Source organism: Hemicordylus capensis, chromosome 4, assembly GCF_027244095.1.
Source record: "Hemicordylus capensis ecotype Gifberg chromosome 4, rHemCap1.1.pri, whole genome shotgun sequence".
Taxonomy (NCBI): Eukaryota; Metazoa; Chordata; class Lepidosauria; order Squamata; family Cordylidae; genus Hemicordylus; species Hemicordylus capensis.
The window spans coordinates 193,162,055-193,179,802 of record NC_069660.1 but is presented as its reverse complement, the minus strand read 5'-3'; the positions used below and the strand labels follow the sequence as shown (position 1 = coordinate 193,179,802).

At 45.0% G+C, this 17,748-nt stretch overlaps 1 protein-coding gene across 14 annotated transcripts in view; it reads left to right on the top strand.

Moving 5' to 3' along the window:
• The window catches only part of CDH12 (cadherin 12), a 987,186-nt gene that overhangs the window by 539,196 nt on the left and 430,242 nt on the right, over positions 1–17,748 (top strand). The window contains exon 1 of one of the 14 annotated variants that reach the window (XM_053248999.1): positions 1,184–1,229. The exons of the other annotated variants lie outside the window; for them this stretch is intronic. The gene's annotated coding sequence lies outside the window, so the exon portion shown is untranslated. Of the gene's footprint in view, positions 1–1,183; positions 1,230–17,748 lie in introns of those variants that run through there. 14 annotated transcript variants of the gene reach the window in all.

Genomic DNA, 17,748 nt, shown 5'->3' with positions numbered 1-17,748 from the left:
CTGACTGGCCGCCAGGTGCCAGCAAAGCAATGGGGGGGCGCAGGTGGCACGGAAGGGACCGCTCGTGGGGAAGGGGGCACTGACGCACTCCCTTGACTACTGCAGCGCTGCTGCACTGAGCAGGAAACATTTGTATTAACAAAAAATTTAAATTTTTTTTTAAAAAAAATTGGTCATGGTGGTGCCCCCCATGTGACCAGAAAAGATGGTGCCCGGGGCACGTGCCCCCCCTGCCCCCCCTATAGTTACGCCTCTGCCCCCATGCCCCCCAGCTATTCAAGGGGACGATTCTTGAATAAATCAGTGCGAATGTTACTAAATTCAGCTTTCATTTCTCAGGCAGAATACTGACTGCTACTGCAAAATTGTTATCAAATACTAATTCAAATATTACTGTAAGTATTTGTAGAGTAGCCTCACATCCAGTGAATATTTGGAGAATATACCCTATCACAGAGAAGAGTTCTGAGAATAGTGAAGGGATGAGATCACTTCCACTCTATCCCTCTATGCATTTTATATTCAAGACATATACAATCTGTGAACAGTGTATGCACATGCACATAGAGACCTGTATGCATGGACAGTCATTTACACATTATATTTAATGCATATAGAGTAGTACACTTCCTTTTGGGGTTTTTTTTTTTTTTTTTTGTTCCCTGCATTTGAGAGGGTATGCATCGAGGTTCACTTATAAATTGAATGTATGTACAGTCATTAACACAACGCATGTATAGGAATCATGTGGATACATGTGCAGGCACATACAACATAATATCTGAAGATGGCTTCTAATACCTGCTATTACCAGAACTGCCCTGGAATGCTGACTTGACACTCCAACTATGCTTTTGGCTTAGAACGGGGGATTAGCTTGGGTAGAGGGAGCAGTTTGGCTTCATTATCAGTTTGAGCACGTTTTGTGTTTTGGAAATGATTTGGAGACAGAAATTCAGTTTAAAAGTTTTATTAAGGATAAATGCAGGATACAAGTTAGGGTCCAAATTGCTGATTAAGGCGTGCCATAGAAAGTACTAGAGAATGGGAATAGGGGGAAGAGTAGGAAGTGAGGGAGGGGGACCTCAGAGGGGCAAGAAGTTGGTTTTACCTCTCCTTGGGCCGATGGTGCATTTGATTCACTTGCAGGTCTTTTTGCAGGAGAAAGGCAGGAAGAAGAAATGGTGAGGAGCAAAGGGCTACCACTCGCACGCTTGAGAACCAGCAAGGTAAAGATCTGAAGAGATTCCAAGGCCATGTGGCTTGGCCAGGGGTACATATACTCAAAAACGTGCCCGGAGGCAATTCCCAATTCTGGAGAGGCAGGAACCTGGGTAGAACAATGAAGTTCATAGTTACATGAACTAGTCAGTCTTGGGTGTGACTGGCCAAACAAAAGGCAAGTGTGGCTTGTGGAAGTGTCTGTATAGATGTAAATAGCTAGGCTTAAGATGGAGATGATACACCATCTTGAGATGGAAATGACACTCCAGGTGCAAAGATATACAATTCGGGGTTTTAATGGGCTGCTTCAGCTCTGTTCATTGCCTTCCAATTGAGCTATTTATGGAGGGTAGGGAAATGCTTGCTTTTATCTGAGTTGTGTCAGAGAGTGCTGACAAGCAGGGACGTGTTTGGACGTGTGACAAGTAGGGACGTGTTTGGATTCTTTGGTATATAATAACCTTCATCATAATGAATCCCTATTAGGATTCATTGCACACCTTCATTCCTTCTGTTGATTTGACTGTCATTGGACAGTGCCATCTATCAACTGCCATGTGCCAACTACACCCCCTCCACTTGCAAGGCAGTGGGGTGCTCCCTTTATTTTTAAGGAACATTGAAGTGTTTAGATTCTTTGGTGTCTTCATTACACACCTTCATTTCTTCTGTTCATTTTGACGCCACTGCTTTGCGGGTGCTTTGCGGGTGGGGATGGGGAATTAGTGGCATCCCATGTGCCAACTACCCTCTGGGTACTGGGTACTCAGTTTATATTTTAGGAATTTTTGAGGTCTTTAGACTATTTGATATGTAATGAATCCTCATAAAGATTTATTATGAGGAAAGGTTATTAGACACCAAAGAGTCTAAACACTTGAAAAAAATCCTAGAACATAAACATAAAATTAAGGTGTATGTATAATGAATCCTCATAGGGATTCATTGAGGGAAAGTTATTATACACCAAAGAATCCAAACACTTGAAAAATAGTGACCACACATTTTGCTCCATAACTGCACTACTACAAGGGCTAGAGCTTAGCGCTTTTTTTGAATTTTTTTGTAAATGAAAGCTGGGAATCTTTTTTTTGTAAATGAAAGCTGGAACATTTTTTTGTAAATGAAAGCTGGGAATCTGGGGAAATTAATAGGAGGAATCCGAATCTCAAACTGATTCGAATCATATCTGGTGTGATTCGATTTGGATCCAAATCTAGCCAGTGGACCATGGGGTGATTTGTTCTGTCTCTAAATCACCCGAATTAGCTAGATTTGGGTACAAATTGATTTGTACCTGAATCAATTCACACATCCCTACTAGCAAGGCTATCTCTCTTGCAGAAAGGGAGTATCTTCTTCCCTTGAGATGTACCTTTTGAATTAGGCCTACTTCCTGGATGATTGCCTTCTCTTTAGATTTGGGGATGGCCCCTCATAGTCTTAGCTTTATGACCTTGGGACGCATTGCCCCATGTTTTGCTCATGTCAGCTGAACAGCTGTGAGTCTTTGCCAAATATGGACAGGTGAAAAGTTCATGATCCCATGAACAGAAGTATCCAAAATGGATACTGTGATCCCACAGGTCCAACAGCATAGAGGGATGCTCCTGTGTCATGTTGATACTAAACATGATACTAAATTTAATAAGAAATGCAATTTAAATAGAAAATTAAAAACATAAAATGACGCAAAGCAGACTGCACTGAGAGGAGTGTGCATACTCAGGCATCTCATTGTGAAGTGGGTGATGCGTCCAGATGGTATAATCTGAATCAGCCCTTTCTTAATTGAGTAGGAGGTTTGTGACTGTGTGTTTGTAATTCAGGATACTCTCCGATTTAGAATGGACAGAGCAGGATGCCAAATTGTAACTAGGCAATTGCCTTTTCCTTTTTTGAAAACAATAAAGTAGATGTTTGGGGGTAGGAGGATTTTGTGGGGTTTTTTTGTTTTTTTTTTGTTTTGGTTTTTGAGTTACCACCTTTTTAATGGCCCTGTTCCCGTGCCATAAGAGCAGACTGAGATATAGAAATTTAGTATGTAATACTTTTTCCTCGACTTGCATGCTAAATTTCTGCATCTCAGTCTGCTGCTAAGGCATTGTTGGCCAAGAAACAAACAAAAAGACCAAGAGACCTGTGTGCCTTTCTCCATTGAGGACTTCTTTCTTTTCTCAGCAGAGTATTGGTACTAAATCATTATAAACTGGGATTCCAGTTACTCTTGAGTAATGTATTAATAGTAACCAAAGTGCTCCAATAGGTTTTACCTAGGGAAGCTATTTTTGGGAACACCAAATTATTTTGTTGCACATTTTACCCTTCTCTTTGCATTAATTCACTGAGGCTGTTCTCACGCACACCCTAAGCCAGGTTAGGGAAGCTTGTTAGGCTGCATGTAAGAACCACCAGGATTGGGCCTGATCCCAGCAGGGCAGTACTGCCTAGCCCTGCTTTGGTTAAAGGCTTGGGCAAGCCCTTAACCTGGGTTCTGGGATCGTGGGATTTGCTGGGGCTGCATCAAGCCCCAGTGGACACAGAGACTGGCATCTAGAGCACTCATCTCCTGGGGGAATCCTCCAATGCACCGTGCACAGTGTGTGGCACATTGGGGGATATCTGGAGGCTGGGAACTACTCATGACTTCCAGAAGTTCAGCTGGGATAATAACTTCAGCAGTAACTTTCAACAGAGTACTTATCAGTCACCCCAAATGGTTCTATGTCAGAGTCATTTACAATAGTTGCAAACTAATGCAAAACTATCGGTCCATGAAGGAAGAGGTGGGGCCTGGTGATTGAATACTTTGGCCTTGGAGCATAGGAAGCCAGCCAGTAAGCTAGCCCCAGAATTCACTGCTCATTGTCCCTCATCGCTCATCTGAAATGAATCCCTGCCTACAGTGTATTATGATATCAATTATACATCTGTGCTCAGCATTTATAATTAAAAGGTTTCTCCATGTTAAGACTGGAGCTACAAATTTGTTGCATGTTTATAGCAAAGAGGATCATTAGTTTTTCAGGTAGAAGGCTGCATGGGCAGAATTTTTTAGAAGCTGCTTTAAAACAGGTAAGCCCATAGAGATTTCCTCCTTCCGTATTAAAATTAAAGAGAAGAGCTGAATCTCTTCTGAAAGCCAGTGTGAAGAACGTTAATTTTTCTGTTGCTTTTAAAGTTTAAAAAGAAAGAAAGAAAGATAAACCTATTTTTGTTCTTGGGGTAAGCATGTGTATTTTATTTCTGTTTCTTTCACATATGCTAACTTCTATAGTCAGCATCAGTGTTCCCTCTAAGCCGTGTGCACATGTGCACGCTCACAATTTTTTTTTATGTCGGCTCAGTTAATTTTAGATCCCGCTCAGGCTGAATCAGGAAGGCCGCACTCTGAATGCATGTGCTCACACACTGCCTTAATATTGCCGCCCAGAACAAAACTCATTCCACACACAGGTGAAACAAATTAGAGAGAACACTGGTCAGCATATGCATGTATAGGTTCTGACTTACCAACTATATGCTCATTTTGGTGTGTATTAGAAATGGAGGTTTATGATTTCAGAAAAGTAATGGTTGTTTCATGGGCCTTTTGTAAAGTGGCCAAATATCTAGAAAAAATGGTGTGGCCAGTTATAAGAACATAGGAAGCTGCCATATGTTGAGTCAGACCATTGGTCTATCTAGCTCAGTATTGATTTCACACACTGCCAGCGGCTTCTCCAAGGTTGCAGGCAGATATCTCTCTCAGCCCTATCTTGGAGATGCCAGGGAGGGAACTTGGAACCTTCTGCTCTTTCCAGAGCAGCTCCATCCCCTGAGGGAAATATCTTGCATTGCTCACACTTCTAGTCTCCCATTCATATGCAAGCAGGGTGGACCCTGCTTAGCTAAGGGGACAAGTCATGGTTGTTGTTTTTTTGGGTTGTTGTTTTTTTGCCTTTGGGCCATTTTTTAAACAAACCTAGATAACATAAGCAACAGTCAGCAGCAATATTTGGTTGGTTGATTGATTGATTGATTGATTTCAAAGCAGCATCAGCAGTAAAAACAAAACTTTTATTTAAAAGCCTGACTGAAGAGCCGTGTTTTTACTTTTTTCCTAAAAACTGTCAAGGAGACTGAGGAGCGGATGCTAGCTGGTAGAGCATTCCAAAGCCTAGGGGCAATGACCCTGTCCTCGACAACCAAGCCACTCTCACCGTTGGCATGCAGAGCAGAGCCCCTTCCAATGATCTTGTTAAGTGGGCAGAAGACCTTGGGAGCTGGTGGTCTTTGAGATATCCAGGGCCCAAACTGTTAAGGGCTTTAGAGGTCAAAACCTTGAATTGGACCTGGAAACAAATTGGTAGCCAGTGCAGCTCTTTCAGAATGGGTACAATATGATCCCAGCGGGCAGTTCCAGATACAAACCTAGCTGCCACATTTTGGACTAGCTGCAGTTTCCAAATATCCTTCAAGGGCAGCCCCACATATAGTGCATTACAGTAATCCAGCCGCGACGTGACTAGGGCATGGGTAACTGGCCAGATCTACCTTTACGAGAAAGGGTCGCAACTGACGCACTAGCTGAAGCTGTCCAAAAGCACCCCTCGCCACGGCCTCCACCTGAGCTTCCAAAAGTTGAGCCAGTTCCAGCAGGACTCCCAAGCTGCACACATGCTTTTTCAAGGGGAGTGCAACCCCATCCAGAACCAATTGGATCCCTTCATCCCGATTGGCTCGCCTACTTCCAAGGTCGGTAAAATGAGTACCCAGAATGTTGGGGGCAATATGCTAAATCATTGTAAACCGCTTAGAGAGCTCTGGCTATAGAGCGGTATATAAATGTAAGTGCTATTGCTATTGCTATTGCTACTAACCAAAGGCACCTCCATCTTGTCTGCATTCAAGCTCAGTTTACTAGCCCACATCCAGGCCATCACAGCCTCCAAGGACCCTGATAACGAGAGAGAGAGTTGAGTGTCATCTGTCATCTTGTTGTAAACTGCCCAGAGACATAGGTTTTTGGCGGTATAAAAATATGTAAAATAAATAAAATAAAATAAAAAATATTGCTTACAATGCAATCCAAGTCCCTGGATGACCTCTCCCAGTTAGTGTGCATGCTTGAACTTGCACCAAGCGAATAGTTCTCTAATGAGGATATTTAGGCCAAATCTGAGAGGTCAGGGGGCCTTAAGTGGCCCAATTTGCATATTGTTGACTCTGCCATGGAACTTAATGACATAGAGAGGCTGTTCTCATGTTCAGCTTAACCGAGGCTAGGAAAGCCCAGCCTGAGTTAGGCTGCATGTGACAACTGTCAGGATTTGGCCTGATGACAGTTGGGCAGCACTGCCCAGCCAACGGTCCATTAACCCTGGGATTGTGTGTCTCCTCGGGCTTCATTTAGCCCACATAGAAACATAGACGAGTACCATGAGCACTCATCTCCTGTGGGAATCCCCCAATGCTTGGTGTGTGATGCATTGTGGGATACCCAGAGGCCGAGATGCATCGTCCTGCAGTGCTGCAGAGCAGCAGAGATGGTCAGGGTACACGGTGGTGGTCCGATGACTCCTACCATGATAGTCTATGGGGAAGGTACATGGACTCAGCCTTCCCCTTGCCTACCTGCCATGCCGCCCACCCGGTCATGTGGATGGGCTCAGAATGTTATTGGAAGGGGTGCTTTGGGAAACTAAAAATGGCAGTTGCTGGGAAGAGTGCCACTAGCACTGGTAAGTCTCCTCCCAACTTTATCCCCATCCATTCTTCAAATGACCTCATTCCACCTTCTCTGAAAGGTGGTGGAGGATTTTCAGGTAGTTCTGTTCCTGCCAAAGTCTCCCAATCTTCATCTCTGAAACTGCTCAGGTAACAGTTTTCAAACAAAAAAAGGGCAAACCTAGTGTTTTGGTCTTTGGACTTGTTAAATTATGCTCATTACATGGAGGCTGTTTTGAATAGTTCTGCACAGGTAACCAGGCATGCAGACCACTCACCTCCTCAGCGTTTGAGGTGTTCGCCTAATATTACATAACATCCTCCCACCAGACCCATACCTGCCCCTCATATCTCCCCATATCTCCCACCAGACCCATAACTGCCCGTCATATTTCCCCCTGCAAAGTGTCTTTCCTTCCCCGCAAAAAAATAAAATACAAATTAAGTGAGGAATTGCTCCTCAAGTTGCCCCTCTGCCTGCACTTCTACTGGAAACCATACACATGTGGCTTGATTTTGGCAGTTTTTCTTTATGCCCCACTGCCTGTGTATGTCTGTATCTCAGTGGAATGATCAAATGAAATGTTTATAAAAGACAGATTTAAACCTGTGGAAAATGTGCACGTGTTCTATCAATGGCTACTAGTCTGGTGGCTATAGGCCACCTCCAGCATCAGGGGCATGATCCCTCTCAATACCAGTTGCAGGGGAGCAACAGGAAGAGAGAGGGCATGCACATACCTCTTGCCTGTGGGCTCTCCAGCGGTATCTGGTGGGCCACTGTGTAAAACTGTTTGCTGGACTAGATAGGCCTTGGGCCTGATCCAGCAGGGATGTTCTTATGTTCTTTGTGTTCTTGAGACAAATGGAGGAGACCCAGTCCCTTCTCATAGCTGTGGATGTCGACTCCATTCCACTTCATGCTCCTTTCCATCCACCCCAACCAGGTCAGCACAGCCACTTTCCACCAGTACTTTATTAGACTTGCTTGATTCCCAAAGTTCTCTGATTGGTAGTTATCCATGGATATTAAGTCTGCGGGGGCTGTGCAAGGATTACTCACGTATTTATTTTTTTCCTTCACCTTTTAATTCCCACAGGAATTTTTCCTGTGTAGAACCTTCTAAATTTACCTGGACTTTCTCTTTAAGAAATATATAAAAACCAACTCTGTCTCATTTTCTGCCCTTCAGCATTTATTAAAGAGAAATGGAAATGCACCATTAGTTTTAAATTTCTCCTATACAAAGAGCTGGAGAGTGACTGATAATGTTGCTGTTTTTCATTTGTTTCCTTAGGAAGGGAAATACTTAGGGGGTGTATATCTATGCTAGAAATTTAAACTGGTATAAAACTTATATCATAGTTTCTTACAAAGAATCTGAAGACGGCTTGGGTTCAGGTTACTTAAGAGAGCACCTTCTCTGTCATGAACCCTGTCGCCTATTAAAATCATCCAGGTTACAGTTGCCACCAGCTCATTTGGTGGTGACTTGAGACCAGGCCTTCTCTGTGGTTGCCTTGGAGCTTTGGAATATGCTCCCTGTCAAAATAAGAGGACCACTTCCTCTGCTTTTAGGAAGACCCACAAGGCACACTTGTTTTCTCAGGCTTTTAACTGAAATTTAATAATAATAATAATAATAATAATAATAACAACAACAACAACAACAACAACAACAACAACAACAACACCTGTCTGACTGTGTAAACAGGAAATAATAATGATAATAATAAAATTCGATTTCTATACTGCCCTTCCAAAAATGGCTCAGGGCAGTTTACACAGAGAAATAACAAACAAATGAGATGGATCCCTGTCCCCAAAGGGCTCACATTCTTAAAAAGACACAAGATAGACACCAGCAACAGTCACTGGAGGTACTGTGCTGGGTATGGATAGGGCCAGTTACTCTCCCCCTGCTAAATAAAGAGAATCACCTCGTCAAAAAGGTGCCTGTTTGCCCTTGTTAGCAGGGTATGCTAACTAATTATTTATTTTAAACTATTTAACTGTGTTTATCCTTTATTCGGTGAAAATATTTTAATCATGTTTACTCTTCTATATTTGTTGTGTGTCAAATTCTGTACATTGCCTAGAGCTGCCCATTTTAGGTGGAATATAAATATGGCGGGGGGGGGGGGGTAGGGGGAGAGAGAGAGAAATTCGAGTTTGTAGGAGCTAAAAATTCTTTTAGAACTCTCTAGTCATCCTGCCCCCGCAAAACAATACTTAACAGGGTTTGTTAGTGAGAAGGAATAACCCCTATTACCCCACTTAAGTACATGGTATAGACCAGGGCTGCTCAATTTCGGCCCTCCTGCAGATGTTGGCCTACAATTCCCATAATCCCAGGCTATTGGCCACTGTGGCTGGGGATTATGGGAGTTGTAGTTCAAAAACAGCTGGGGGGCCTAAGTTGAGCAGGCCTGGTATAGACACACTGAAAGATCTGTTTTCTCCCCAGTTTTTGTCACCATAAGGAGGTTTTTTAAGTTGTTCAAGCTTTCTGCATTCAATTCCATAATCTTATCCCACCATCTTTCATGTTGTTTCCCCTAGAGAAAACAAGCTTCCCTGCCACTGGAGAAAATAAAGAGGATTTCAATCAGTCCTCCTCTTGCCTCAGATTACAGCTGCATTCATTTCAATTTGACATTTGTTTTATTTCCTGACTGATCTGATTTGAACGCAATCACTCTTGAGCAGGACTGAAAATAGACATTTTGACCTCATCCTCTACAAGCTATTCCCCCCATCCTGTAGCCAGTTCCGTATGCCACATCCTCCTCTCTTTAGTGGCTAAAACAAATACTCATTTCTCAGAAATGATGGGGTTACTTGGGAAGCTGCTCAGACTCTTAGAGAGGGAGGATTCACAGTTACATGGGAAGCAAGAACCTTAGGCCCTAGCTCTGCTAATGTTTGATGATGCATTAGCCTGCTCCTTAATTCCACCCAAACAGAATTTGGAGCGAAATCTACAGTTCTGCTAAATTGAAAGATATACTGTACTAGGGGATGAGGGCGGCGATGTTCTTTGTATGTCTGCATTGCTTCTCCTGGCTTTACCTATTAACATTTGTTCTATCTATCTATCTATCTATCTATCTATCTATCTATCTATTCAGCAGCTGTGAAAAAGTCCAATTCCATGCTAGGGATCATTAGGAAGGTGATTGAAAATAAAACTGCTAATATTATAATGCCCTTATACAAAACTATGGTGTGGTCACACCTGGAGTACTGTGTACAATTCTGGTCATCACATCTAAAAAAGGACATTGTAGAACTGGAAAAGGTGCAGAAGAGGGCAACCAAGATGATCAGGGGCCTAGAGCACCTTTCTTATGAGGCAAGGCTACAACACCTGGGGCTATTTAGTTTAGAAAAAAATACGGCTGCGAGGAGACATGCTAGAGGTCTATAAAATCATGCATGGTGTGGAGAAAGTGGATAGAAAGAAATTCTTCTCCCTCACATAACACTAGAACCAGGTGTCATCTCATGAAATTGATTGCTGGGAAATTTAGGACCAGCAAACGGAGGAACTTTTTCACACAATGCATAATCAACTTGTGGAATCCTCCACAAGATGTGGTGACAGCCAATAACTTGGATGGCTTTAAGAGGGGCTTAGATAACTTCATGGAGGAGAGGTCTATCAAAGGCTGCTAGTCGGAGGTCTATAGGCCACCGCCAGCCTCAAAGGAGGCTGCAACTCCTCTGCAACTCTGCAGAGGAGTCACTCCTTTGCAACTCTGAGTACCAGTTGCAGAGGAGTAACAGCAGCATGCCCTCAACTCCTGCCTGTAGGCTTCCAGTAGAAGGACTACTTTGATAATATAAGAAAGGGTGGAGGGCCAAGGTCTCTTCCATGCAAGGAGGCTTGCTGGCAACTTTTGTTTCTACAGGTGTCACTCTCTCCACATCCCTGTTTTGCTTCTGGGCTTACAGCTGAAAGGTATACAAAAGCCCTATTCAGAAAGTATGATGTAGATAATATGTATGGGTGTCTGTAAGACATGTACGGTACATATTTTTGTGTGAATTACAGTACATGTTTAGAAAGTGAACCTGAATGCAGACCCTCTCAAATCCAGGGTACAGTTAGGAAGAGCATTGGACACCATGTGTAAATAACTGCATATGCATACAATGTACACAGATTGTGTGTGTGTTGAACACAGCTGACTAGGACTGTCTCTCTTATCTCTTCTGCCAGCACAGATCTGTTAAAGCTTGAGTAGAGCTACATTAGATTTTGTGCCAGGATAATGAGAGGATTGCAAATCTGAGAAATTTTCTGCTTTACTACAATATTACTGCAAAGTGTTAAATTTGCAAGGAAGAGAGATATAATTGCAGTGAAATCAACAGGATGTCAGAAGTATTTCACTGCTTACAACGAGATAGCTGGGAGCCATGCTTATCTCCAAGATTACAACTTCAGTGTTGCCAGTGGACAATGATTCCTCATGACTGTTCCCTCTTATTCTTAATTAATGGGATGCCTGGCTTGGTGACCTCCTGAGGTGATACTACTCATCATGATGCATGTTGCACATTGGATGTCACTTCGTGCAAACCATTAGGGATTGTTTTTAAAGGCCAGGAAACATAAATACCAAGCTCCATGTGCACACTTTACAGAGAGATTTTTTTGCTACTTCAGGTGAGTAGTCATAGATTACACAAAATTCTGCAGAAAACAGTAAGATGTCAGAAAGCCATGTCATCAGTTTGCCTTTTTTGCTTTCTCCTTAATAAAAATATAATGATAGTAACCCTGAGCATGGTATGCTGTGCAGCTTATGGCAATTAGAGCGGTTAGGATTCCTTTTGTTCATCTGCAGGTTGTCACTTTCACTAGGCCTGCACAATTTATATAAGCTGTCAAGCTGAATGCAACCTACCAGCCCTGAATGCAACCTACCAGTCCAACAGTGGATAACCCCGCTGTTGTTGTTTTTTATAGTGTTGGGTAGGCAGGATGTTGAATGTACCCATGATGAGAAATACTATATGGCTGGTAGGCTGTGTTTGGGTCGGTGGCTCACAAAATGTGCCAGCCTGAACTGTACTGATCTGAATAAAACTGGATTGCAGTAACCCCTCTCACATTCTGTGAGACCCCCACAGAGCTCCTGGGTGTCATGGTGCTGAATCTGAAGGTAATTTCATTCTGGATTTAAGCGTGCTTGCAGACAAGATTGAACTCTGTCAGATCTTATTTTCTGTGCTTTATTTGCCTCTCTGCTCTCTATCAAACTTGATTTTGATAGAACTGTGGCAGCAGAAGAGCAGTTGACGTTCAGTTACACAGAGTGACCCAGGTCCTGACCTATTAACATAGTGTTAGTGTTCTTAAAATGACATTCTTGATAATAAAGGAAAGTAGAGACAGGATCTGCTGATGTGGATTAAGGCTCGATCTGTGTTATGTGCTAAATATTGCAATTTCTCCTATGGGGAATTTGTTATTATTTAAATGATATATTTCACACTTCGGGGGTCTTAGTGCAAAAATATTTAACACAGTACACAAAATTAATTACTACTAGCTGACCCCGCACAGAGCATCTGTGCAGTTGTGCACTGAGCCTGTGGCATCCACCCACAGCCCTCTTGCTCGGTCTCCCCCCCCCGCAGCCCTTCTCGCTCTCCCCCCTGCAGCCCTCTCGCTCGCCCCCCGCAGCCCTCTCGCTCTCCCCCTGCAGCCCTCTCGCTCGCTCTCCCCCTGCAGCCCTCTCGCTCTCTCTCCCCCTGCAGCCCTCTCGCTCTCTCTCCCCCTGCAGCCCTCTCGCTCGCTCTCCCCCTGCAGCCCTCTCGCTCGCTCTCCACCCTGCAGCCCTCTCGCCCGCTCTCCAGCCCCCGCAGCCCGCCCGCCCGCTCTCCGCCCCCCGCAGCCCGCCCGCCCGCTCTCCGCCCCCCACAGCCCGCCCGCCCGCTCTCCGGCCCCCGCAGCCAGCCAGCCCGCTCTCCGCCCCCCACAGCCCGCCCGCCCGCTCTCCGCCCCCCACAGCCCGCCCGCCCGCTCTCCGCCCCCCGCAGCCCGCCCGCCCGCTCACAGCCTGCCCGCCCGCTCTCCGCCCCCGCAGCCCGCCCGCCTGCTCTCCGCCCCCCACAGCCTGCCTGCCCACTCTCCGCCCCCCACAGCCCGCCCGCTCTCCGCCCCCCACAGCCCGCCCGCCCGCTCTCCGCCCCCGCAGCCCGCCCGCCCGCTCTCCGCCCCGCACAGCCTGCCTGCCCGCTCACAGCCCGCCCGCCCGCTCTCCGCCCCCCACAGCCTGCCCGCCCGCTCTCCGGCCCCCGCAGCCAGCCAGCCCGCTCTCCGCCCCTCGCAGCCCACCTGCCCGCTCTCTGCCCCTCGCAGCCCGCCCACCCGCTAGGTGACTCTGCTCTAGGGCCTTGCAGGTACCATATGAGCATATGCAGTGGCCATTTTTAAAAATAATCTTTTTTTTTAAAAAGGCCACTGAAAACAAAATGGCCACCGCGCATGCTCAAATGGCCTCTGCAAGGCCTGGCATGACCTAGGGCCTCACAGAGGCCATTTGAGCATGCACGGTGGCCTTTTTTCCCCGGCAGCCATTTTAAATTTTTTTTTAATTTTACAAAATGGCGCCCCCCTTCAAGTGGTGCCCGGGGCACGTGCCCTGCCTGCCCTACCCTAGATACGCCCCTGCCCCAGAAGCACACTTGACCAATGGGAGATAGCTCCCTGCGTCATGTGCTCTTCCGTAGGGGGCTGGGGCAAATGAGCCGCGCTGCCTAGAGCGGCAATGATCGGCTGGCTGCGGCAGAGAGAACTTGATCACTCATCCACTCCCAATTAGAAATTCAGGAAGGTGAGGACGTGATTTGATGCATAGGATTACTTCAGTCTTCACACTAGATAGTCCTTTAAATCTCCTTTTGGGACAGGAAACAAGTTAGTGCGTCTAGGCATCTAACCTTTTGCTCTTTGGTTCTATTGTCTTCCTTCCATCCTAACCTGTTGTGACAACTAGATCTCCTTGTTTGCTTTTAGTTGAACATTCAGAGCTGCCAAGAAATTTAATCTAAAGTGAATTTGGGGGAGATATTCCTCAGCAAAAACATCTGAGGGCTTTCAGGGAAAGCCAAAAGAGTCTTGTTAATAGCAAACATTTTGGGTGGAGAGGATTCACATATCCCTGGTAAATTATCACATAGTGAGGCTATTCTCATGGAGAAAAGGAGTCCAGCCTGGTTTTCACCCATCATGAGAACCACTGGGCTTGTAGGCGAGCCCGGTGGTTCTCTGGCGGCTAGCCCACCAAAGAAGCCCTCCCCTTAAATGGGGTTAGTGGAGCAAGCACTCCACTAACCCCATTTTCCCAATCATGAGTCACCACAGTGCGGCTCCATACCGCAGCGACTTGTGAGGAGACGCCCACTAGGAAGCTAAAGCAAGGCTCCCGGTCGCTGGAGTCTCCTCAGGATGGCCCGCGCACTCACGCGGGGCATCCTGGGACTTCCGAGGGCTGCCTGGCCCCCGATCCCTGCAGCCGCTATTGGCTCCATGACAGAGATGGTAGTCATGTGGGTGGCCGATCTGGCCACCCAGCAACAAACAACTGCTCATCTGCGGGGAGTGCCCAGTAAGGCTCTCCTCACGGCTCGTGTGGAGAGCCTCAATAGGTGGTTTTCTGTGTTGATCCCAAAGTTCCCCATATTCTCTGTAGCGGACCCTCTGAATTGTGATTGCATTTTAAAATGCTACTGCTTTTGATTTTTTAATTTGGATCTGACATCATTATGGAAGCCTGAAGATAATCATGTGACACTGATGGTTGTAATGTGTGCATGTGTGGGTTTGGGATGAAGCCTTTTACAAAACAGGTAATAATGCCTTTGCAAGCCTTTAGTAACTTGCTTTTGTTGTTTTGGAATACATGTTGCAGAACCTCATTTGGAAGGATTTCAGGAGGATTTCAAATTAACATCCCTTGTGTCCCATCTTTTAACACAAATACTGTTCTATGCACTATCTCCAGTTCCATCTGAGATAGCTGTGAAGCCTGATGGTAGGAGAGAACCCAAGAGTTCAGGTTTTCGCGTGTTGCAGAATCCAAGTGACCCAATCATAATTTAGCAATATAGACTGAGATCTCTTGTGCTGCCCCAAAGTTGCCAACTCTGTGTACTTTTACTGCAGTGGGCAGCTAAACCTCATCTTCACCTCTGTGAGTCTGCTTCATGGCTGTAGATTTGTCTTCCTTTCAAACCAAGTGTTGGCAAGCTGATGAAAAAGGACAGAATAATTGCTTAGGAGAAATAACAACCGGCCTCCCAACGGGATGTCTAATCTGTCAAGTTTGGAGAGTATCATGTGGGGCATCTCTGTGTGAGCTTTGCATGCCCCATCTGGATCCCAGTTGTTGGTGTTTTTTCTTTCCTCAAAGTGGCATGCAGAGTCTTGGCAGGGATTAATGGTGGTCTCCGGTATTTAGACGCCTCAATATACTGTCTTGGATCCCACTTGCTCAGTATAAATAATTAGAAACTGGTCTGTACATGTAGCTATAGTGGCAGTGCCCACATATTCCAAGGGACAAGGCTGTATGACTTTATATAAGTTGTTCATTTTAGTTTTGTTTGCTTGTGAACAGAAATTCTCTATTTGCTCCCAGCATGACTCTGAATGATCTGGAATCTTTTGAGCAGGGCACAGTTCTAATCCAATGAGTCTGCAGAAACATTTTCCTAAGATGGAAACAAATTGTAAACAACAGTTTAAAACCCTTTCCACTCCCCAAAACCATTTTCCCTCCTTACTTTTTTTGTTTCTCTACAGCAGGGATATGAAACAGCAATTCCAGGACTATGATATAAATGTTTTTCAAACAGTCTAAATGACCGGATTTTTGAAAGCATGGAATGATTTGAATTTAACAAAAACAAAAATGTTCCAAGGCTGGAGGAAGGAAATGATCATGACCAGATAGAGGAACAAGCACGAGACTTTTGTATACCTTTTAAGAAGGTTTAAGGCATTAAGCAAGAAACCTAATTAAGTGGTCATGAACCATGATGGTTGATGAGATTTCCATTCTAGATTTTGGTGTGATGACCCATGCTCCAGCATCTAGAGATCTCTGCACAGGCTGTGATCTATATAGCTTGAGTCAAGCTCTCCCTCACTGTCTCAGGGGAGTCCATGTCATGCAGGATGCACTATGTATGCTGATGATATTGACAGTACACAACAGCACCTAGGCCCCTGTCCAAGAATAGTGAGGTCTTCAGGTGTTCCATCTGGAACTCTCAGAACCAGATGGGAACTGCCAGTGGGAGTAGCAGAACACCTCCCTAGTGCCATTTCTTAATGGCACTCCCTAGTGCCATTAGTACCTATTCATACCTTTTGTTCAACATGCATATGGAAAGTATACAGTATACCCTGGTACAGATAGTCATAAGTTATGTTGAACACAGGTACAGCAGTAGGTCACCATGCATTTGAAGGGCCTATACCCAAGTTCACTTTTAAAATGAATGTTGGTACAGTCATTCCCACAAAAACATGCATGAATGTACAGACATCTTTACACTCTGAATAGAGCTTCTGATTTCCTTCAAATGCCTCCTCGAAAAATCCACTCTCAACCTCCCAGTCCCCCCCCCCCCAAGCTAATGGCATTTGTGCATGTTCTTCCTCTGCTGAGCTTTCCTTTATCCCCCTTTCCTCCTGTTCCCTCCCTTGGTTGCCTCCTGCCTTGAGGCAGTGAGCTTCTCAGGGCACGCACCTTTTTGCTTACACTCTACAAAGCAGAGTATAATGATGCTCTGTAAATAAATCCATGTGATACATAAACGTCAAGTTCAAGTTCAAGTCAAGCTTCATTGTTATACAGCCATTAGGCTTACAATATCAACAGGGAAATGGAATTCAGAAAATGCAATGTATCACATCAATCTCCAAGTTAGTCTCTAATACCTTCTGTAATTTGCCCCTGATTTTCCTGGCAGCAAGGCAAAATTTGCCATAAATATTGTAATATAAGTGTTCACCACCACCAACAAAAAAGTTTAACAATATCACAGAAAGTGATCCCATTAATTTAACAGATACCTCAGAAATCTTTCTCTGGAATATTTATAAGCAAGACAATAGAGAACTTTAATGAACAGTATCTTCTATTTGTCTTCCAACAAATTAAGAAGTGTCTCATACTGCCACTGCCATTCGGGAATGAGCCATTCCGGCCATGCTGCCAATGCAGTGCAGGCTCATCTCTCTCCTAAACAGAGCTGTGCGGCCCCATTTGGGAGGGAGATTGATCGGCCCCAGTGCATTCACAGCGAGAGCAGGAGCGACTCTCCCTGCCTTTAAGGCAGGAAGAATCACTCCAGACATGTTGCCAACGCAGCACAGGCGAATTTCAGCTCCAAACGGGGCCACGCAGCCCCATTTGGGACCGAAATAATGCCCCCACATCTGACATTCTTTGAACCCATTCACCCAATGGTGGCTCCGCCCCTGACTTCTACCCAGGTTCTCCTCCTGTCTTGCTTCCACACAACTGAAAATTGAGAGCACACACAGTTCCCAAACCTGGGTAGAACACAGGTTTTGGTTCCGTGAATGATCTCTTGGGCTTGATGGGGGCTTCCACCGGCCCACGAGCACTACAATGAAAAACACTGTCCTAAGCTCTTTCAAAGAGCAATAACAGATAATTTGCACCCTATATTCATATAATGAACATGTATGCTCAGCATCTAGACAAAGTAATACACAGACTACAGGCTTCTACCGAGCAGGAGCAGATTATAAAAAAATGATA